Below are 24,134 nucleotides of genomic sequence, written 5' to 3'. Positions count from 1 at the left end.
CATGCTGGGGTTACCTCTCCTAATGCCCCATGCGGGGGTTACTTCTCCTAATGCCCCATGCTGGGGTTACTTCTCCTAATGTCCCATGCTGGTGATACTTCTCCTAATGCCCCATGCTGGGGTTACTTCTCCTAATGCCCCATGCTGGGGTTTCTTCTCCTAATGTCCCATGCTGGGGTTACTTCTCCTAATGCCCCATGCGGGGGTTACTTTTCCTAATGCCCCATGCTGGGGTTACTTCTCCCAATGTCCCATGCTGGGGTTACTTCTCCTAACGCCCCATGCTGGGGTTACTTCTCCTAATTCCCCATGCTGGGGTTACTTCTCCTAACGCCCCATGCTGGGGTTACTTCTCCTAATTCCCCATGCTGGGGTTACTTCTCCTAACGCCCCATGCTGGGGTTAAATCTCCTAATGCCCCATGCTGGGGTTACTTCTCCTAATTCCCCATGCTGGGGTTGCAACTCCTAACGCCCCATGCTGGGGTTACTTCTCCTAATGCCCCATGCTGGGGTTACTTCTCCTAATGCCCCATGCTGGGGTTACTTCTCCCAATGTCCCATGCTGGGGTTACTTCTCCTAACGCCAAATGCTGGGGTTACTTCTCCTAATTCCCCATGCTGGGGTTACTTCTCCTAACGCCCCATGCTGGGGTTAAATCTCCTAATGCCCCATGCTGGGGTTACTTCTCCTAATTCCCCATGCTGGGGTTACAACTCCTAACGCCCCATGCTGGGGTTACTTCTCCTAATGCCCCATGCTGGGGTTACTTCTCCTAATGCCCCATAATGGGGTTACTTCTCCCAATGTCCCATGCTGGGGTTACTTCTCCTAACGCCCCATGCTGGGGTTACTTCTCCTAATTCCCCATGCTGTGGTTACTTCTCCTAACGCCCCATGCTGGGGTTACTTCTCCTAATTCCCCATGCTGGGGTTACTTCTCCTAACGCCCCATGCTGGGGTTAAATCTCCTAATGCCCCATGCTGGGGTTACTTCTCCTAATTCCCCATGCTGGGGTTACAACTCCTAACGCCCCATGCTGGGGTTACTTCTCCTAATGCCCCATGCTGTGGTTACTTCTCCTAATGCCTAATGCTGGGGTTTCTTCTCCTAACGCCCCATGTTGGGTTTCCTTCTCCTAATGTCCCATGCTGGGGTTACTTCTCCTAATGCCCCATGCTGGGGTTACCTCTCCTAATGCCCCATGCGGGGGTTACTTCTCCTAATGCCCCATGCTGGGGTTACTTCTCCTAATGTCCCATGCTGGTGATACTTCTCCTAATGCCCCATGCTGGGGTTACTTCTCCTAATGCCCCATGCTGGGGTTTCTTCTCCTAATGTCCCATGCTGGGGTTACTTCTCCTAATGCCCCATGCGGGGGTTACTTTTCCTAATGCCCCATGCTGGGGTTACTTCTCCCAATGTCCCATGCTGGGGTTACTTCTCCTAACGCCCCATGCTGGGGTTACTTCTCCTAATTCCCCATGCTGGGGTTACTTCTCCTAACGCCCCATGCTGGGGTTACTTCTCCTAATTCCCCATGCTGGGGTTACTTCTCCTAACGCCCCATGCTGGGGTTAAATCTCCTAATGCCCCATGCTGGGGTTACTTCTCCTAATTCCCCATGCTGGGGTTGCAACTCCTAACGCCCCATGCTGGGGTTACTTCTCCTAATGCCCCATGCTGGGGTTACTTCTCCTAATGCCCCATGCTGGGGTTACTTCTCCCAATGTCCCATGCTGGGGTTACTTCTCCTAACGCCAAATGCTGGGGTTACTTCTCCTAATTCCCCATGCTGGGGTTACTTCTCCTAACGCCCCATGCTGGGGTTAAATCTCCTAATGCCCCATGCTGGGGTTACTTCTCCTAATTCCCCATGCTGGGGTTACAACTCCTAACGCCCCATGCTGGGGTTACTTCTCCTAATGCCCCATGCTGGGGTTACTTCTCCTAATGCCCCATAATGGGGTTACTTCTCCCAATGTCCCATGCTGGGGTTACTTCTCCTAACGCCCCATGCTGGGGTTACTTCTCCTAATTCCCCATGCTGTGGTTACTTCTCCTAACGCCCCATGCTGGGGTTACTTCTCCTAATTCCCCATGCTGGGGTTACTTCTCCTAACGCCCCATGCTGGGGTTAAATCTCCTAATGCCCCATGCTGGGGTTACTTCTCCTAATTCCCCATGCTGGGGTTACAACTCCTAACGCCCCATGCTGGGGTTACTTCTCCTAATGCCCCATGCTGGGGTTACTTCTCCTAATGCCCCATGCTGGGGTTACTTCTCCTAATGCCCCATGTTGGAGTTACTTCTCCTAATGCCCCATGCTGGGGTTACTTCTCCTAAAGCCCCATGCTGGGGGTACTTCTCCTAATGTCCCATGCTGGGGTTACTTCTCCTAATGCCCCATGCTGGGGGTTACTACTCCTAATGCCCCATGCTGGGGTTACTTCTCATATAGCCCCATGATGGCGTTACTTCTCCTAACGCCCTATGCTGGGTTTACATCTCCTAATGTCCCATGCTGGGGTTACTTCTCCTAATGCCCCATACTGGGGTTACTACTCCTAATGCCCCATGCTGGGTTTACTTCTCATAATGCCAAATGCTGGGGTTACTTCTCCTAATGCCCCATGCTGGGGTTACTTCTTCTAATGCCCCATGCTGGGTTTACTTCTCCCAATATCCCATGCTGGGTTTATTTCTCCTAATGCCAAATGCTGGGTTTACTTCTCCTAATGCCCCATGCTGAGGTTTACTTCTCCTAATGCCCCATGCTGAGGTTTACTTCTCCTAATGCCCCATGTTGTAGTTACTTCTCCTAATGCCCCATGCTGGGGTTACTTCTCCTAAAGCCCCATGCTGGGGGTACTTCTCCTAATGTCCCATGCTGGGGTTACTTCTCCTAATGCCCCATGTTGGGGGTTACTACTCCTAATGCCCCATGCTGGGGTTACTTCTCATATAGCCCCATGATGGCGTTACTTCTCCTAACGCCCCATGCTGGGTTTACATCTCCTAATGTCCCATGCTGGGGTTACTTCTCCTAATGCCCCATGCTGGGGTTTACTTCTCCTAACGTCCAATGCTGGGTTTACTTCTCCCAATATCCCATGCTGGGTTTACTTCTCATGATGCCAAATGCTGGGGTTACTTCTCCTAATGCCCCATGCTGGGGTTACTTCTTCTAATGCCCCATCCTGGATTTACTTCTCCCAATATCCCATGCTGGGTTTACTTCTCATAATGCCAAATGCTGGGTTTACTTCTCCTAATGCCCCATGATGGGTTTACTTCTCCTAATGCCCCATGCTGAGGTTTACTTCTCCTAATGCCCCATGTTGGAGTTACTTCTCCCAATGTCCCATGCTGGGGTTACTTCTTCTAATGCCCCATGCTGTGGTTACTTCTCCTAATGCCTAATGCTGGGGTTTCTTCTCCTAACGCCCCATGTTGGGTTTCCTTCTCCTAATGTCCCATGCTGGGGTTACTTCTCCTAATGCCCCATGCTGGGGTTACCTCTCCTAATGCCCCATGCGGGGGTTACTTCTCCTAATGCCCCATGCTGGGGTTACTTCTCCTAATGTCCCATGCTGGTGATACTTCTCCTAATGCCCCATGCTGGGGTTACTTCTCCTAATGCCCCATGCTGGGGTTTCTTCTCCTAATGTCCCATGCTGGGGTTACTTCTCCTAATGCCCCATGCGGGGGTTACTTCTCCTAATGCCCCATGCTGGGGTTACTTCTCCCAATGTCCCATGCTGGGGTTACTTCTCCTAACGCCCCATGCTGGGGTTACTTCTCCTAATTCCCCATGCTGGGGTTACTTCTCCTAACGCCCCATGCTGGGGTTACTTCTCCTAATTCCCCATGCTGGGGTTACTTCTCCTAACGCCCCATGCTGGGGTTAAATCTCCTAATGCCCCATGCTGGGGTTACTTCTCCTAATTCCCCATGCTGGGGTTACAACTCCTAACGCCCCATGCTGGGGTTACTTCTCCTAATGCCCCATGCTGGGGTTACTTCTCCTAATGCCCCATGCTGGGGTTACTTCTCCTAATGCCCCATGTTGGAGTTACTTCTCCTAATGCCCCATGCTGGGGTTACTTCTCCTAAAGCCCCATGCTGGGGGTACTTCTCCTAATGTCCCATGCTGGGGTTACTTCTCCTAATGCCCCATGCTGGGGGTTACTACTCCTAATGCCCCATGCTGGGGTTACTTCTCATATAGCCCCATGATGGAGTTACTTCTCCTAATGCCCCATGCTGGGGTTACTTCTCCTAATGCCCCATGTTGGAGTTACTTCTCCTAATGCCCCATGCTGGGGTTACTTCTCCTAATGCCCCATGCTGGGGTTACTTCTCCTAATGCCCCATGTTGGAGTTACTTCTCCTAATGCCCCATGCTGGGGTTACTTCTCCTAAAGCCCCATGCTGGGGTTACTTCTCCTAATGCCCCATGCTGGGGGTTACTACTCCTAATGCCCCATGCTGGGGTTACTTCTCATATAGCCCCATGATGGCGTTACTTCTCCTAACGCCCTATGCTGGGTTTACATCTCCTAATGTCCCATGCTGGGGTTACTTCTCCTAATGCCCCATACTGGGGTTACTACTCCTAATGCCCCATGCTGGGGTTACTTCTTCTAATGCCAAATGCTGGGTTTACTTCTCCTAATGCCCCATGCTGAGGTTTACTTCTCCTAATGCCCCATGCTGAGGTTTACTTCTCCTAATGCCCCATGTTGGAGTTACTTCTCCCAATGTCCCATGCTGGGGTTACTTCTCCTAACGCCCCATGCTGGGGTTACTTCTCCTAATTCCCCATACTGGGGTTACTACTCCTAACGCCCCATGCTGGGGTTACTTCTCCTAATGCCCCATTCTGGGGTTACTTCTCCTAATGCCCCATGCTGGCGTTACTTCTCCTAATGCCCCATGCGGGGGTTACTTCTCCTAATGCCCCATGCTGGGGTTACTTCTCCCAATGTCCCATGCTGGGGTTACTTCTCCTAACGCCCCATGCTGGGGTTACTTCTCCTAATTCCCCATGCTGGGGTTACTTCTCCTAACGCCCCATGCTGGGGTTACTTCTCCTAATTCCCCATGCTGGGGTTACTTCTCCTAACGCCCCATGCTGGGGTTACTTCTCCTAATGCCCCATGCTGGGGTTACTTCTCCTAATTCCCCATGCTGGGGTTACTACTCCTAACGCCCCATGCTGGGGTTACTTCTCCTAATGCCCCATGCTGGGGTTACTTCTCCTAATGCCCCATGCTGGGGTTACTTCTCCTAATGCCCCATGTTGGAGTTACTTCTCCTAATGCCCCATGCTGGGGTTACTTCTCCTAAAGCCCCATGCTGGGGGTACTTCTCCTAATGTCCCATGCTGGGGTTACTTCTCCTAATGCCCCATGCTGGGGGTTACTACTCCTAATGCCCCATGCTGGGGTTACTTCTCATATAGCCCCATGATGGCGTTACTTCTCCTAACGCCCCATGCTGGGTTTACATCTCCTAATGTCCCATGCTGGGGTTACTTCTCCTAATGCCCCATACTGGGGTTACTACTCCTAATGCCCCATGCTGGGTTTACTTCTCATAATGCCAAATGCTGGGGTTACTTCTCCCAATGTCCCATGCTGGGGTTACTTCTCCTAACGCCCCATGCTGGGGTTACTTCTCCTAATTCCCCATGCTGGGGTTACTTCTCCTAACGCCCCATGCTGGGGTTACTTCTCCTAATTCCCCATGCTGGGGTTACTTCTCCTAACGCCCCATGCTGGGGTTACTTCTCCTAATGCCCCATGCTGGGGTTACTTCTCCTAATTCCCCATGCTGGGGTTACTACTCCTAACGCCCCATGCTGGGGTTACTTCTCCTAATGCCCCATGCTGGGGTTACTTCTCCTAATGCCCCATGCTGGGGTTACTTCTCCTAATGCCCCATGTTGGAGTTACTTCTCCTAATGCCCCATGCTGGGGTTACTTCTCCTAAAGCCCCATGCTGGGGGTACTTCTCCTAATGTCCCATGCTGGGGTTACTTCTCCTAATGCCCCATGCTGGGGGTTACTACTCCTAATGCCCCATGCTGGGGTTACTTCTCATATAGCCCCATGATGGCGTTACTTCTCCTAACGCCCCATGCTGGGTTTACATCTCCTAATGTCCCATGCTGGGGTTACTTCTCCTAATGCCCCATACTGGGGTTACTACTCCTAATGCCCCATGCTGGGTTTACTTCTCATAATGCCAAATGCTGGGGTTACTTCTCCTAACGCCCCATGCTGGGGTTACTTCTCCTAATTCCCCATGCTGGGGTTACTTCTCCTAACGCCCCATGCTGGGGTTACTTCTCCTAATTCCCCATGCTGGGGTTACTTCTCCTAACGCCCCATGCTGGGGTTACTTCTCCTAATGCCCCATGCTGGGGTTACTTCTCCTAATTCCCCATGCTGGGGTTACTACTCCTAAGACCCCATGCTGGGGTTACTTCTCCTAATGCCCCATGCTGGGGTTACTTCTCCTAATGCCCCATGCTGGGGTTACTTCTCCTAATGCCCCATGTTGGAGTTACTTCTCCTAATGCCCCATGCTGGGGTTACTTCTCCTAAAGCCCCATGCTGGGGGTACTTCTCCTAATGTCCCATGCTGGGGTTACTTCTCCTAATGCCAAATGCTGGGTTTACTTCTACTAATGCCCCATGCTGGGGTTAATACTCCTAATGCCCCATGCTGGGTTTACTTCGTATAATGCCAAATGCTGGGGTTACTTCTCCTAATGCCCCATGCTGGGGTTACTACTCCTAATGCCCCATGCTGGGTTTACTTCTCATAATGCCAAATGCTGGGTTTACTTCTCCCAATATCCCATGCTGTGTTTATTTCTCCTAATGCCAATGCTGGGTTTACTTCTCCTAATGCCCCATGCTGAGGTTTACTTCTCCTAATGCCCCATGTTGGAGTTACTTCTCCCAATGTCCCATGCTGGGGTTACTTCTCCTAATGCCCCATGCTGGGGTTACTTCTCCTAACGCCACATGCTGGGTTTACATCTCCTAATGTCCCATGCTGGGGTTACTTCTCCTAATGCCCCATACTGGGGTTACTACTCCTAATGCCCCATGCTGGGTTTACATCTCCTAATGTCCCATGCTGGGGTTACTTCTCCTAATGCCCCATACTGGGGTTACTACTCCTAATGCCCCATGCTGGGTTTAATTCTCATAATGCCAAATGCTGGGGTTACTTCTCCTAATGTCCCATGCTGGGGTTACTTCTTCTAATGCCCCATGCTGGGTTTACTTCTCCCAATATCCCATGCTGGGTTTATTTCTCCTAATGCCAAATGCTGGGTTTACTTCTCCTAATGCCCCATGATGGGTTTACTTCTCCTAATGCCCCATGCTGAGGTTTACTTCTCCTAATGCCCCATGTTGGAGTTACTTCTCCCAATGTCCCATGCTGGGGTTACTTCTCCTAATGCCCCATGCTGGGGTTACTTCTCCTAACGCCACATGCTGGGGTTACTTCTCCTAATGCCCCTTGTTGGAGAAACTTCTCCTAATGCCCCATGCTGGTGTTACTTCTCCTAACGCCCCATGCTGGGGTTACTTCTCCTAATGCCCCATGCTGTGGTTACTTCTCCTAATGCCTAATGCTGGGGTTTCTTCTCCTAACGCCCCATGTTGGGTTTCCTTCTCCTAATGTCCCATGCTGGGGTTACTTCTCCTAATGCCCCATGCTGGGGTTAACTCTCATAATGCCCCATGCGGGGGTTACTTCTCCTAATGCCCCATGCTGGGGTTACTTCTCCTAATGTCCCATGCTGGTGATACTTCTTCTAATGCCCCATGCTGTCGTTACTTCTCCTAATGCCCCATGCTGGGGTTACTTCTCCCAATGTCCCATGCTGGGGTTACTTCTCCTAATGCCCCATGCTGGGGTTACTTCTCCTAATGCCCCTTGCTGGGGTTACTTCTCCTAATGTCCCATGCTGGGGTTACTTCTCCTAATGCCCCATGCGGGGGTTACTTCTCCAATTGCCCCATGCTGGGGTTACTTCTCCCAATGTCCCATCCTGGGGTTACTTCTCCTAATGTCCCATGCTGGGGTTACTTCTCCTAACGCCCCATGCTGGGTTTACTTCTCCTAATGTCCCATGCTGGGGTTACTTCTCCTAATGCCCCATGCTGGGGTTACTTCTCCTAATGCCCCATGCTGGGGTTACTTCTCCTAATGCCCCATGCTGGGGTTACTACTCCTAATGCCCCATGCTGGGGTTACTTCTCCTAATGCCCCATGCTGGGGTTATTTCTCCTAATGCCCCATGCTGGGTTTACTTCTCCTAATGCCCCATGCTGGCTTTACTTCTCCTAATGCCAAATGCTGGGGTTACTTCTCCCAAAGTCCCATGCTGGGTTTACTTCTCCTAATGCCCCATGCTGGGTTTAATTCTCCTAATGTCCCATGCTGGGTTTACTTCTCCTAATGCCCCATGCTGGGTTTACTTCTCCTAATGCCCCATGCTGGGTTTACTTCTCCTAACGCCCCATGCTGGGTTTACTTCTCCTAATGCCAAATGCTGGGGTTATTTCTCCTAATGCCCCATGCTGGGTTTACTTCTCCTAATGCCCCATGCTGGGTTTACTTCTCCTAATGCCCCATGCTGGGTTTACTTCTCCTAATGCCCCATGCTGGGTTTACTTATCCTAATGTCCCATGCTTGGGTTTACTTCTCCTAATGCCACATGTAGGAGTTACTTCTCCCAATGTCCCATGCTGGGTTTACTTCTCCTAATGGCCCATGCTGGGGTTACTTCTCCTAATGCCCCATGCTTTGGTTACTTCTCCTAATGCCCCATGCTGGGGTTACTTCTCCTAACGCCCCATGCTGGGTTTACTTCTCCTAATGCCCCATGCTGGGGTTACTTCTCCTAATGCCCCATGCTGGGTTTACTTCTCCTTATGCCCCATGCTGGGGTTACTTCTCCTAATGCCCCATGCTGGGTTTACTTCTCCTAACGCCCCATGCTGGGGTTACTACTCCTAATGCCCCATGCTGGGTTTACTTCTCCTAATGCCCCATGCTGGGGTTACTTCTCCTAATGCCCCATGCTGTGGTTACTTCTTCTAATGCCCCATAATGGGTTTACTTCTCCAAATGTCCCATGCTGGGTTTACTTCTCCTAACGCCCCATGCTGGGGTTATTTCTCCTAATGCCCCATGCTGGGTTTACTTCTCCTAATGCCCCATGCTGGGTTTACTTCTCCTAATGCCAAATGCTGGGTTTACTTCTCCTAATGCCCCATGCTGGGTTTACTTCTCCTAATGCCCCATGATGGGTTTACTTCTCCTAATGCCCCATGCTGAGGTTTACTTCTCCTAATGCCCCATGTTGGAGTTATTTCTCCCAATGTCCCATGCTGGGGTTACTTCTCCTAATGCCCCATGCTGGTGTTACTTCTCCTAACGCCCCATGCTGGGGTTATTTCTCCTAACTTCCCATGCTGGGGTTACTTCTCCTAATGCCCCATGCTGGGGTTACTTCTCCTAATGCCCCATGCTGTGGTTACTTCTCCTAATGCCCCATGCTGGGGTTTCTTCTCCTAACGCCCCATGTTGGGTTTCCTTCTCCTAAAGTCCCATGCTGGGGTTACTTCTCCTAATGCCCCATGCTGGGGTTACTTCTCCTAATGAACCATGCTGGGGTAACTTCTCCTAATGCCCCATGCTGTGGTTACTACTTCTAATGCCACATGCTGGGTTTACTTCTCCCAATATCCCATGCTGGGTTTATTTCTCCTAATGCCAAATGCTGGGTTTACTTCTCCTAATGCCCCATGCAGGGTTTACTTCTCCTAATGCCCCATGCTGGGGTTTCTTCTCCTAACGCCCCATGTTGGGTTTCCTTCTCCTAATGTCCCATGCTGGGGTTACTTCTCCTAATGTCCCATGCTGGTGATACTTCTCCTACTGCCCCATGAGGGGGTTACTTCTCCTAATGCCCCATGCTGGCGTTACTTCTCCTAACGCCAAATGCTGGGGTTACTTCTCCTAATGCCCCATGCTGGGGTTACTTCTCCTAATGCCCCATGCGGGGGTTACTTCTCCTAATGCCCCATGCTGGGGTTACTTCTCCTAATGTCCCATGCTGATGATACTTCTCCTAATGCCCCATGCTGGGGTTACTTCTCCTAATGCCCCAAGCTGGGGTTACTTCTCCCAATGTCCCATGCTGGGGTTACTTCTCCTAACGCCCCATGCGGGGGTTACTTCTCCTAATGCCCCATGCTGGGGTTACTTCTCCTAATGTCCCATGCTGGGGTTACTTCTCCTAAAGCAACATCCGGGGGTTACTTCTCCTAATGCCCCATGCTGGGGTTACTTCTCCTAATGCCCCATGCTGGTGATACTTCTCCTAATGCCCCATGCTGGGGTTACTTCTCCTAATGCCCCATGCTGGGGTTACTTCTCCCAATGTCCCATGCTGGGGTAACTTCTCCTAATGCCCCATGCTGGGGTTACTTCTCCTAATGCCCCATGCTGGGGTTACTACTCCTAATGCCCCATGCTGGGGTTACTTCTCATAATGCCCCATGCTGGGGTTATTTCTCCTAATGCCCCATGCTGGGTTTACTTCTCCTAATGGTCCATGCTGGGTTTACTTCTCCTAATGCCCCATTTTGGGGTTACTTCTCCCAATGTCCCATGCTTTGTTTACTTCTCCAAATCCCCCCTGCTGGGTTTACTTCTCCTAATGCCCCATGCTGGGTTTACTTCTACTAATGCCCCATGCTGGGGTTACTTCTCCTAATGCCCCATGCTGGGTTTACTTCTACTAATGCCCCATGCTGGGTTTACTTCTACTAATGCCCCATGCTGGGTTTACTTCTCCTAATGCCCAATGCTGGGTTTACTTCTACTAATGCCCCATGCTGGGGTTACTTCTCCTAATGCCCCATGTTGGAGTTACTTCTCCCAATGTCCCATGCTGGGGTTACTTCTCCTAATGCCCCATGCTGGGTTTACTTCTCCTAACGCCGCATGCTGGGGTTATTTCTCCTAACTTCCCATGCTGGGGTTACTTCTTCTAATGCCCCATGCTGGGGTTACTTCTCCTAATGCCCCATGCTGGGGTTTCTTCTCCTAACGCCCCATGTTGGGTTTCCTTCTCCTAATGCCCCATGCTGGGGTTACTTCTCCTAATGTCCCATGCTGGGGTTACTTCTCCTAACGCCCCATGCTGGGGTTACTTCTCCTAATGTCCCATGCTGGGGGTTACTTCTCCTAACCCCCCCCTTGCTGGGTTTACTTCTCCTAATGTCCCATGCTGGGGTTACTTCTCCTAATGCCCCATGCTGGTGATACTTCTCCTAATGCCCCATGCTGGGGTTACTTCTCCTAATGCCCCATGCTGGGGTTACTTCTTCCAATGTCCCATGCTGGGGTAACTTCTCCTAATGCCCCATGCTGGGGTTACTTCTCCTAATGCCCCATGCTGGGGTTACTACTCCTAATGCCCCATGCTGGGGTTACTTCTCATAATGCCCCATGCTGGGGTTATTTCTCCTAATGCCCCATGCTGGGTTTACTTCTCCTAATGCCCCATGCTGGGTTTACTTCTCCTAATGCCAAATGCTGGGGTTACTTCTCCCAATGTCCCATGCTGGGTTTACTTCTCCAAATCCCCCCTGCTGTGTTTACTTCTCCTAATGCCCCATGCTGGGGTTACTTCTCCTAATGTCCCATGCTGGTGATACTTCTCCTAATGCCCCATGCTGTCGTTACTTCTCCTAATGCCCCATGCTGGGGTTACTTCTCCCAATGTCCCATGCTGGGGTTACTTCTCCTAATGCCCCATGCTGGGGTTACTTCTCCTAATGCCCCTTGCTGGGGTTACTTCTCGTAATGTCCCATGCTGGGGTTACTTCTCCTAATGCCCCATGCGGGGGTTACTTCTCCAATTGCCCCATGCTGGGGTTACTTCTCCCAATGTCCCATGCTGGGGTTACTTCTCCTAACGCCCCATGCTGGGGTTACTTCTCCTAATGTCCCATGCTGGGGTTACTTCTCCTAACGCCCCATGCTGGGTTTACTTCTCCTAATGTCCCATGCTGGGGTTACTTCTCCTAATGCCCCATGCTGGTGATACTTCTCCTAATGCCCCATGCTGGGGTTACTTCTCCTAATGCCCCATGCTGGGGTTACTACTCCTAATGCCCCATGCTGGGGTTACTTCTCCTAATGCCCCATGCTGGGGTTATTTCTCCTAATGCCCCATGCTGGGTTTACTTCTCCTAATGCCCCATGCTGGGTTTACTTCTCCTAATGCCAAATGCTGGGGTTACTTCTCCCAATGTCCCATGCTGGGTTTACTTCTCCAAATCCCCCCTGCTGGGTTTACTTCTCCTAATGCCCCATGCTGGGTTTACTTCTCCTAATGCCCCATGCTGGGTTTACTTCTCCTAATGCCAAATGCTGGGTTTACTTCTACTAATGCCCCTTGCTGGGTTTACTTCTACTAATGCCCCATGCTGAGGTTTACTTCTCCTAATGCCCCATGTTGGAGTTACTTCTCCCAATGTCCCATGCTGGGGTTACTTCTCCTAATGCCCCATGCTGGGGTTACTTCTCCTAACGCCACATGCTGGGTTTACATCTCCTAATGTCCCATGCTGGGGTTACTTCTCCTAATGCCCCATACTGGGGTTACTACTCCTAATGCCCCATGCTGGGTTTACATCTCCTAATGTCCCATGCTGGGGTTACTTCTCCTAATGCCCCATACTGGGGTTACTACTCCTAATGCCCCATGCTGGGTTTAATTCTCATAATGCCAAATGCTGGGGTTACTTCTCCTAATGGCCCATGCTGGGGTTACTTCTTCTAATGCCCCATGCTGGGTTTACTTCTCCCAATATCCCATGCTGGGTTTATTTCTCCTAATGCCAAATGCTGGGTTTACTTCTCCTAATGCCCCATGATGGGTTTACTTCTCCTAATGCCCCATGCTGAGGTTTACTTCTCCTAATGCCCCATGTTGGAGTTACTTCTCCCAATGTCCCATGCTGGGGTTACTTCTCCTAATGCCCCATGCTGGGGTTACTTCTCCTAACGCCACATGCTGGGGTTACTTCTCCTAATGCCCCATGTTGGAGAAACTTCTCCTAATGCCCCATGCTGGTGTTACTTCTCCTAACGCCCCATGCTGGGGTTACTTCTCCTAATGCCCCATGCTGTGGTTACTTCTCCTAATGCCTAATGCTGGGGTTTCTTCTCCTAACGCCCCATGTTGGGTTTCCTTCTCCTAATGTCCCATGCTGGGGTTACTTCTCCTAATACCCCATGCTGGGGTTACCTCTCCTAATGCCCCATGCGGGGGTTACTTCTCCTAATGCCCCATGCTGGGGTTACTTCTCCTAATGTCCCATGCTGGTGATACTTCTCCTAATGCCCCATGCTGTCGTTACTTCTCCTAATGCCCCATGCTGGGGTTACTTCTCCCAATGTCCCATGCTGGGGTTACTTCTCCTAATGCCCCATGCTGGGGTTACTTCTCCTAATGCCCCTTGCTGGGGTTACTTCTCCTAATGTCCCATGCTGGGGTTACTTCTCCTAATGCCCCATGCGGGGGTTACTTCTCCAATTGCCCCATGCTGGGGTTACTTCTCCCAATGTCCCATGCTGGGGTTACTTCTCCTAACGCCCCATGCTGGGGTTACTTCTCCTAATGTCCCATGCTGGGGTTACTTCTCCTAACGCCCCATGCTGGGTTTACTTCTCCTAATGTCCCATGCTGGGGTTACTTCTCCTAATGCCCCATGCTGGTGATACTTCTCCTAATGCCCCATGCTGGGGTTACTTCTCCTAATGCCCCATGCTGGGGTTACTACTCCTAATGCCCCATGCTGGGGTTACTTCTCCTAATGCCCCATGCTGGGGTTATTTCTCCTAATGCCCCATGCTGGGTTTACCTCTCCTAATGCCCCATGCTGGGTTTACTTCTCCTAATGCCAAATGCTGGGGTTACTTCTCCCAATGTCCCATGCTGGGTTTACTTCTCCTAATGCCCCATGCTGGGTTTAATTCTCCTAATGTCCCATGCTGGGTTTACTTCTCCTAATGCCCCATGCTGGGTTTACTTCTCCTAATGCCCCATGCTGGGTTTACTTCTCCTAATGCCCCATGCTGGGTTTACTTCTCCTAACGCCCCATGCTGGGTTTACTTCTCCTAATGCCAAATGCTGGGGTTATTTCTCCTAATGCCCCATGCTGGGTTTACTTCTCCTAATGCCCCATGCTGGGTTTACTTCTCCTAATGCCCCATGCTGGGTTTACTTCTCCTAATGCCAAATGCTGGGGTTATTTCTCCTAATGCCCCATGCTGGGTTTACTTCTCCTAATGCCCCATGCTGGGTTTACTTCTCCTAATGCCCCATGCTGGGTTTACTTATCCTAATGTCCCATGCTTGGGTTTACTTCTCCTAATGCCACATGTAGGAGTTACTTCTCCCAATGTCCCATGCTGGGTTTACTTCTCCTAATGGCCCATGCTGGGGTTACTTCTCCTAATGCCCCATGCTTTGGTTACTTCTCCTAATGCCCCATGCTGGGGTTACTTCTCCTAACGCCCCATGCTGGGTTTACTTCTCCTAATGCCCCATGCTGGGGTTACTTCTCCTAATGCCCCATGCTGGGTTTACTTCTCCTAATGCCCCATGCTGGGGTTACTTCTCCTAATGCCCCATGCTGGGTTTACTTCTCCTAACGCCCCATGCTGGGGTTACTACTCCTAATGCCCCATGCTGGGTTTACTTCTCCTAATGCCCCATGCTGGGGTTACTTCTCCTAATGCCCCATGCTGTGGTTACTTCTTCTAATGCCCCATAATGGGTTTACTTCTCCAAATGTCCCATGCTGGGTTTACTTCTCCTAACGCCCCATGCTGGGGTTATTTCTCCTAATGCCCCATGCTGGGTTTACTTCTCCTAATGCCCCATGCTGGGTTTACTTCTCCTAATGCCAAATGCTGGGTTTACTTCTCCTAATGCCCCATGCTGGGTTTACTTCTCCTAATGCCCCATGATGGGTTTACTTCTCCTAATGCCCCATGCTGAGGTTTACTTCTCCTAATGCCCCATGTTGGAGTTATTTCTCCCAATGTCCCATGCTGGGGTTACTTCTCCTAATGCCCCATGCTGGTGTTACTTCTCCTAACGCCCCATGCTGGGGTTATTTCTCCTAACTTCCCATGCTGGGGTTACTTCTCCTAATGCCCCATGCTGGGGTTACTTCTCCTAATGCCCCATGCTGTGGTTACTTCTCCTAATGCCCCATGCTGGGGTTTCTTCTCCTAACGCCCCATGTTGGGTTTCCTTCTCCTAAAGTCCCATGCTGGGGTTACTTCTCCTAATGCCCCATGCTGGGGTTACTTCTCCTAATGAACCATGCTGGGGTAACTTCTCCTAATGCCCCATGCTGTGGTTACTACTTCTAATGCCCCATGCTGGGTTTACTTCTCCCAATATCCCATGCTGGGTTTATTTCTCCTAATGCCAAATGCTGGGTTTACTTCTCCTAATGCCCCATGCTGGGGTTTCTTCTCCTAACGCCCCATGTTGGGTTTCCTTCTCCTAATGTCCCATGCTGGGGTTACTTCTCCTAATGTCCCATGCTGGTGATACTTCTCCTACTGCCCCATGAGGGGGTTACTTCTCCTAATGCCCCATGCTGGCGTTACTTCTCCTAACGCCAAATGCTGGGGTTACTTCTCCTAATGCCCCATGCTGGGGTTACTTCTCCTAATGCCCCATGCGGGGGTTACTTCTCCTAATGCCCCATGCTGGGGTTACTTCTCCTAATGTCCCATGCTGATGATACTTCTCCTAATGCCCCATGCTGGGGTTACTTCTCCTAATGCCCCAAGCTGGGGTTACTTCTCCCAATGTCCCATGCTGGGGTTACTTCTCCTAACGCCCCATGCGGGGGTTACTTCTCCTAATGCCCCATGCTGGGGTTACTTCTCCTAATGTCCCATGCTGGGGTTACTTCTCCTAACGCCCCATGCGGGGGTTACTTCTCCTAATGCCCCATGCTGGGGTTACTTCTCCTAATGCCCCATGCTGGTGATACTTCTCCTAATGCCCCATGCTGGGGTTACTTCTCCTAATGCCCCATGCTGGGGTTACTTCTCCCAATGTCCCATGCTGGGGTAACTTCTCCTAATGCCCCATGCTGGGGTTACTTCTCCTAATGCCCCATGCTGGGGTTACTACTCCTAATGCCCCATGCTGGGGTTACTTCTCATAATGCCCCATGCTGGGGTTATTTCTCCTAATGCCCCATGCTGGGTTTACTTCTCCTAATGGTCCATGCTGGGTTTACTTCTCCTAATGCCCCATGCTGGGGTTACTTCTCCCAATGTCCCATGCTTTGTTTACTTCTCCAAATCCCCCCTGCTGGGTTTACTTCTCCTAATGCCCCATGCTGGGTTTACTTCTACTAATGCCCCATGCTGGGGTTACTTCTCCTAATGCCCCATGCTGGGTTTACTTCTACTAATGCCCCATGCTGGGTTTACTTCTACTAATGCCCCATGCTGGGTTTACTTCTCCTAATGCCCCATGCTGGGTTTACTTCTACTAATGCCCCATGCTGGGGTTACTTCTCCTAATGCCCCATGTTGGAGTTACTTCTCCCAATGTCCCATGCTGGGGTTACTTCTCCTAATGCCCCATGCTGGGGTTACTTCTCCTAACGCCGCATGCTGGGGTTATTTCTCCTAACTTCCCATGCTGGGGTTACTTCTCCTAATGCCCCATGCTGGGGTTACTTCTCCTAATGCCCCATGATGGGTTTACTTCTCCTAATGCCCCATGCTGAGGTTTACTTCTCCTAATGCCCCATGTTGGAGTTATTTCTCCCAATGTCCCATGCTGGGGTTACTTCTCCTAATGCCCCATGCTGTGGTTACTTCTCCTAATGCCCCATGCTGGGGTTTCTTCTCCTAACGCCCCATGTTGGGGTTACTTCTCCTAAAGTCCCATGCTGGGGTTACTTCTCCTAATGCCCCATGCTGGGGTTACTTCTCCTAATGAACCATGCTGGGGTAACTTCTCCTAATGCCCCATGCTGTGGTTACTACTTCTAATGCCCCATGCTGGGTTTACTTCTCCCAATATCCCATGCTGGGTTTATTTCTCCTAATGCCAAATGCTGGGTTTACTTCTCCTAATGCCCCATGCAGGGTTTACTTCTCCTAATGCCCCATGCTGGGGTTTCTTCTCCTAACGCCCCATGTTGGGTTTCCTTCTCCTAATGTCCCATGCTGGGGTTACTTCTCCTAATGTCCCATGCTGGTGATACTTCTACTACTGCCCCATGAGGGGGTTACTTCTCCTAATGCCCCATGCTGGCGTTACTTCTCCTAACGCCAAATGCTGGGGTTACTTCTCCTAATGCCCCATGCTGGGGTTACTTCTCCTAATGCCCCATGCGGGGGTTACTTCTCCTAATGCCCCATGCTGGGGTTACTTCTCCTAATGTCCCATGCTGATGATACTTCTCCTAATGCCCCATGCTGGGGTTACTTCTCCTAATGCCCCAAGCTGGGGTTACTTCTCCCAATGTCCCATGCTGGGGTTACTTCTCCTAACGCCCCATGCGGGGGTTACTTCTCCTAATGCCCCATGCTGGGGTTACTTCTCCTAATGTCCCATGCTGGGGTTACTTCTCCTAACGCCCCATGCTGGGGTTACTTCTCCTAATGCCCCATGCTGGGGTTACTTCTCCTAATGCCCCATGCTGGGGTTACTTCTCCCAATGTCCCATGCTGGGGTAACTTCTCCTAATGCCCCATGCTGGGGTTACTTCTCCTAATGCCCCATGCTGGGGTTACTACTCCTAATGCCCCATGCTGGGGTTACTTCTCATAATGCCCCATGCTGGGGTTATTTCTCCTAATGCCCCATGCTGGGTTTACTTCTCCTAATGGCCCATGCTGGGTTTACTTCTCCTAATGCCCCATGCTGGGGTTACTTCTCCCAATGTCCCATGCTTTGTTTACTTCTCCAAATCCCCCCTGCTGGGTTTACTTCTCCTAATGCCCCATGCTGGGTTTACTTCTACTAATGCCCCATGCTGGGGTTACTTCTCCTAATGCCCCATGCTGGGTTTACTTCTACTAATGCCCCATGCTGGGTTTACATCTACTAATGCCCCATGCTGGGTTTACTTCTCCTAATGCCCCATGCTGGGTTTACTTCTACTAATGCCCCATGCTGGGGTTACTTCTCCTAATGCCCCATGTTGGAGTTACTTCTCCCAATGTCCCATGCTGGGGTTACTTCTCCTAATGCCCCATGCTGGGGTTACTTCTCCTAACGCCGCATGCTGGGGTTATTTCTCCTAACTTCCCATGCTGGGGTTACTTCTCCTAATGCCCCATGCTGGGGTTTACTTCTCCTAATGCCCCATGCTGGGGTTTCTTCTCCAAATGCCCCATGTTGGGTTTCCTTCTCCTAATGCCCCATGCTGGGGTTACTTCTCCTAATGTCCCATGCTGGGGTTACTTCTCCTAACGCCCCATGCTGGGGTTACTTCTCCTAATGTCCCATGCTGGGGGTTACTTCTCCTAACGCCCCATGCTGGGTTTACTTCTCCTAATGTCCCATGCTGGGGTTACTTCTCCTAATGCCCCTTGCTGGTGATACTTCTCCTAATGCCCCATGCTGGAGTTACTTTTCCTAATGCCCCATGCTGGGGTTACTTCTCCCAATGTCCCATGCTGGGGTAACTTCTCCTAATGCCCCATGCTGGGGTTACTTCTCCTAATGCCCCATGCTGGGGTTACTACTCCTAATGCCCCATGCTGGGGTTACTTCTCATAATGCCCCATGCTGGGGTTATTTCTCCTAATGCCCCATGCTGGGTTTACTTCTCCTAATGCCCCATGCTGGGGTTACTTCTCCTAATGCCCCAAGCTGGGGTTACTTCTCCCAATGTCCCATGCTGGGGTTACTTCTCCTAACGCCCCATGCGGGGGTTACTTCTCCTAATGCCCCATGCTGGGGTTACTTCTCCTAATGTCCCATGCTGGGGTTACTTCTCCTAACGCCCCATGCGGGGGTTACTTCTCCTAATGCCCCATGCTGGGGTTACTTCTCCTAATGCCCCATGCTGGTGATACTTCTCCTAATGCCCCATGCTGGGGTTACTTCTCCTAATGCCCCATGCTGGGGTTACTTCTCCCAATGTCCCATGCTGGGGTAACTTCTCCTAATGCCCCATGCTCGGGTTACTTCTCCTAATGCCCCATGCTGGGGTTACTACTCCTAATGCCCCATGCTGGGGTTACTTCTCAAAATGCCCCATGCTGGGGTTATTTCTCCTAATGCCCCATGCTGGGTTTACTTCTCCTAATGGTCCATGCTGGGTTTACTTCTCCTAATGCCCCATGCTGGGGTTACTTCTCCCAATGTCCCATGCTTTGTTTACTTCTCCAAATCCCCCCTGCTGGGTTTACTTCTCCTAATGCCCCATGCTGGGTTTACTTCTACTAATGCCCCATGCTGGGGTTACTTCTCCTAATGCCCCATGCTGGGTTTACTTCTACTAATGCCCCATGCTGGGTTTACTTCTACTAATGCCCCATGCTGGGTTTACTTCTCCTAATGCCCCATGCTGGGTTTACTTCTACTAATGCCCCATGCTGGGGTTACTTCTCCTAATGCCCCATGTTGGAGTTACTTCTCCCAATGTCCCATGCTGGGGTTACTTCTCCTAATGCCCCATGCTGGGGTTACTTCTCCTAACGCTGCATGCTGGGGTTATTTCTCCTAACTTCCCATGCTGGGGTTACTTCTCCTAATGCCCCATGCTGGGGTTACTTCTCCTAATGCCCCATGCTGGGGTTTCTTCTCCAAATGCCCCATGTTGGGTTTCCTTCTCCTAATGCCCCATGCTGGGGTTACTTCTCCTAATGTCCCATGCTGGGGTTACTTCTCCTAACGCCCCATGCTGGGGTTACTTCTCCTAATGTCCCATGCTGGGGGTTACTTCTCCTAACGCCCCATGCTGGGTTTACTTCTCCTAATGTCCCATGCTGGGGTTACTTCTCCTAATGCCCCATGCTGGTGATACTTCTCCTAATGCCCCATGCTGGGGTTACTTTTCCTAATGCCCCATGCTGGGGTTACTTCTCCCAATGTCCCATGCTGGGGTAACTTCTCCTAATGCCCCATGCTGGGGTTACTTCTCCTAATGCCCCATGCTGGGGTTACTACTCCTAATGCCCCATGCTGGGGTTACTTCTCATAATGCCCCATGCTGGGGTTATTTCTCCTAATGCCCCATGCTGGGTTTACTTCTCCTAATGCCCCATGCTGGGTTTACTTCTCCTAATGCCAAATGCTGGGGTTACTTCTCCCAATGTCCCATGCTGGGTTTACTTCTCCAAATCCCCCCTGCTGGGTTTACTTCTCCTAATGCCCCATGCTGGGGTTACTTCTCCTAATGTCCCATGCTGGGGTTACTTCTCCTAATGCCCCATGCTGGGGTTACTTCTCCTAATGCCCCTTGCTGGGGTTACTTCTCCTAATGTCCCATGCTGGGGTTACTTCTCCTAATGCCCCATGCGGGGGTTACTTCTCCAATTGCCCCATGCTGGGGTTACTTCTCCCAATGTCCCATGCTGGGGTTACTTCTCCTAACGCCCCATGCTGGGGTTACTTCTCCTAATGTCCCATGCTGGGGTTACTTCTCCTAACGCCCCATGCTGGGTTTACTTCTCCTAATGTCCCATGCTGGGGTTATTTCTCCTAATGCCCCATGCTGGGTTTACTTCTCCTAATGCCCCATGCTGGGTTTACTTCTCCTAATGCCAAATGCTGGGGTTACTTCTCCCAATGTCCCATGCTGGGTTTACTTCTCCAAATCCCCCCTGCTGGGTTTACTTCTCCTAATGCCCCATGCTGGGGTTACTTCTCCCAATGTCCCATGCTGGGGTTACTTCTCCTAATGCCCCATGCTGGGGTTACTTCTCCTAATGCCCCTTGCTGGGGTTACTTCTCCTAATGTCCCATGCTGGGGTTACTTCTCCTAATGCCCCATGCGGGGGTTACTTCTCCAATTGCCCCATGCTGGGGTTACTTCTCCCAATGTCCCATGCTGGGGTTACTTCTCCTAACGCCCCATGCTGGGGTTACTTCTCCTAATGTCCCATGCTGGGGTTACTTCTCCTAACGCCCCATGCTGGGTTTACTTCTCCTAATGTCCCATGCTGGGGTTACTTCTCCTAATGCCCCATGCTGGTGATACTTCTCCTAATGCCCCATGCTGGGGTTACTTCTCCTAATGCCCCATGCTGGGGTTACTACTCCTAATGCCCCATGCTGGGGTTACTTCTCCTAATGCCCCATGCTGGGGTTATTTCTCCTAATGCCCCATGCTGGGTTTACTTCTCCTAATGCCCCATGCTGGGTTTACTTCTCCTAATGCCAAATGCTGGGGTTACTTCTCCCAATGTCCCATGCTGGGTTTACTTCTCCAAATCCCCCCTGCTGGGTTTACTTCTCCTAATGCCCCATGCTGGGTTTACTTCTCCTAATGCCCCATGCTGGGTTTACTTCTCCTAATGCCAAATGCTGGGTTTACTTCTACTAATGCCCCATGCTGGGTTTACTTCTACTAATGCCCCATGCTGGGTTTACTTCTACTAATGCCCCATGCTGGGTTTACTTCTACTAATGCCCCATGCTGGGTTTACTTCTCCTAATGCCCCATGCTGGGTTTACTTCTACTAATGCCCCATGCTGGGGTTATTTCTCCTAATGCCCCATGTTGGAGTAACTTCTCCCAATGTCCCATGCTGGGGTTACTTCTCCTAATGCCCCATGCTGGGTTTACTTCTCCTAACGCCGCATGCTGGGGTTATTTCTCCTAACTTCCCATGCTGGGGTTACTTCTCCTAATGCCCCATGCTGGGGTTACTTCTCCTAATGCCCCATGCTGGGGTTTCTTCTCCTAACGCCCCATGTTGGGTTTCCTTCTCCTAATGCCCCATGCTGGGGTTACTTCTCCTAATGTCCCATGCTGGGGTTACTTCTCCTAACGCCCCATGCTGGGGTTACTTCTCCTAATGTCCCATGCTGGGGGTTACTTCTCCTAACGCCCCATGCTGGGTTTACTTCTCCTAATGTCCCATGCTGGGGTTACTTCTCCTAATGCCCCATGCTGGTGATACTTCTCCTAATGCCCAATGCTGGGGTTACTTCTCCTAATGCCCCATGCTGGGGTTACTTCTCCCAATGTCCCATGCTGGGGTAACTTCTCCTAATGCCCCATGCTGGGGTTACTTTACCTAATGCCCCATGCTGGGGTTACTACTCCTAATGCCCCATGCTGGGGTTACTTCTCATAATGCCCCATGCTGGGGTTATTTCTCCTAATGCCCCATGCTGGGTTTACTTCTCCTAATGCCCCATGCTGGGTTTACTTATCCTAATGACAAATGCTGGGGTTACTTCTCCCAATGTCCCATGCTGGGTTTACTTCTCCAAATCCCCGCTGCTGGGTTTACTTATCCTAATATCCCATGCTGGGGTTACTTCTCCTAATGTCCCATGCTGGTGATTCTTCTCCTAATGCCCCATGCTGTCGTTACTTCTCCTAATGCCCCATGCTGGGGTTACTTCTCCCAATGTCCCATGCTGGGGTTACTTCTCCTAATGCCCCATGCTGGGGTTACTTCTCCTAATGCCCCTTGCTGGGGTTACTTCTCCTAATGTCCCATGCTGGGGTTACTTCTCCTAATGCCCCATGCGGGGGTTACTTCTCCAATTGCCCCATGCTGGGGTTACTTCTCCCAATGTCCCATGCTGGGGTTACTTCTCCTAACGCCCCATGCTGGGGTTACTTCTCCTAATGTCCCATGCTGGGGTTACTTCTCCTAACGCCCCATGCTGGGTTTACTTCTCCTAATGTCCCATGCTGGGGTTACTTCTCCTAATGCCCCATGCTGGTGATACTTCTCCTAATGCCCCATGCTGGGGTTACTTCTCCTAATGCCCCATGCTGGGGTTGCTACTCCTAATGCCCCATGCTGGGGTTACTTCTCCTAATGCCCCATGCTGGGGTTATTTCTCCTAATGCCCCATGCTGGGGTTACTTCTCCTAATGCCCCATGCTGGGGTTATTTCTCCTAATGCCCCATGCTGGGTTTACTTCTCCTAATGCCCCATGCTGGGTTTACTTCTCCTAATGCCAAATGCTGGGGTTACTTCTCCCAATGTCCCATGCTGGGTTTACTTCTCCAAATCCCCCCTGCTGGGTTTACTTCTCCTAATGCCCCATGCTGGGTTTACTTCTCCTAATGCCCCATGCTGGGTTTACTTCTCCTAATGCCAAATGCTGGGGTTACTTCTCCCAATGCCCCATGCTGGGTTTACTTCTCCCAATGTCCCATGCTGGGTTTACTTCTCCAAATCCCCCCTGCTGGGTTTACTTCTCCTAATGTCCCATGCTGGGTTTAATTCTCCTAATGTCCCATGCTGGGTTTACTTCTCCTAATGCCCCATGCTGGGTTTACTTCTCCTAATACCCCATGCTGGGTTTACTTCTCCTAATGCCCCATGCTGGGTTTACTTCTCCTAACGCCCCATGCTTGGTTTACTTCTCCTAATGCCAAATGCTGGGGTTATTTCTCCTAATACCCCATGCTGGGTTTACTTCTCCTAATGCCCCATGCTGGGTTTACTTCTCCTAATGCCCCATGCTGGGTTTACTTCTCCTAATGCCAAATGCTGGGGTTATTTCTCCTAATGCCCCATGCTGGGTTTACTTCTCCTAATGACCCATGCTGGGTTTACTTCTCCTAATGCCCCATGCTGGGTTTACTTATCCTAATGTCCCATGCTTGGGTTTACTTCTCCTAATGCCACATGTAGGAGTTACTTCTCCCAATGTCCCATGCTGGGTTTACTTCTCCTAATGGCCCATGCTGGGGTTACTTCTCCTAATGCCCCATGCTTTGGTTACTTCTCCTAATGCCCCATGCTGGGGTTACTTCTCCTAACGCCCCATTCTGGGTTTACTTCTCCTAATGCCCCATACTGGGGTTACTTCTCCTAATGC

This window comes from Salvelinus fontinalis, chromosome 32, assembly GCF_029448725.1.
Source record: "Salvelinus fontinalis isolate EN_2023a chromosome 32, ASM2944872v1, whole genome shotgun sequence".
Lineage (NCBI taxonomy): Eukaryota > Metazoa > Chordata > Actinopteri > Salmoniformes > Salmonidae > Salvelinus > Salvelinus fontinalis.
Note: the sequence above shows the minus strand (reverse complement) of the source record.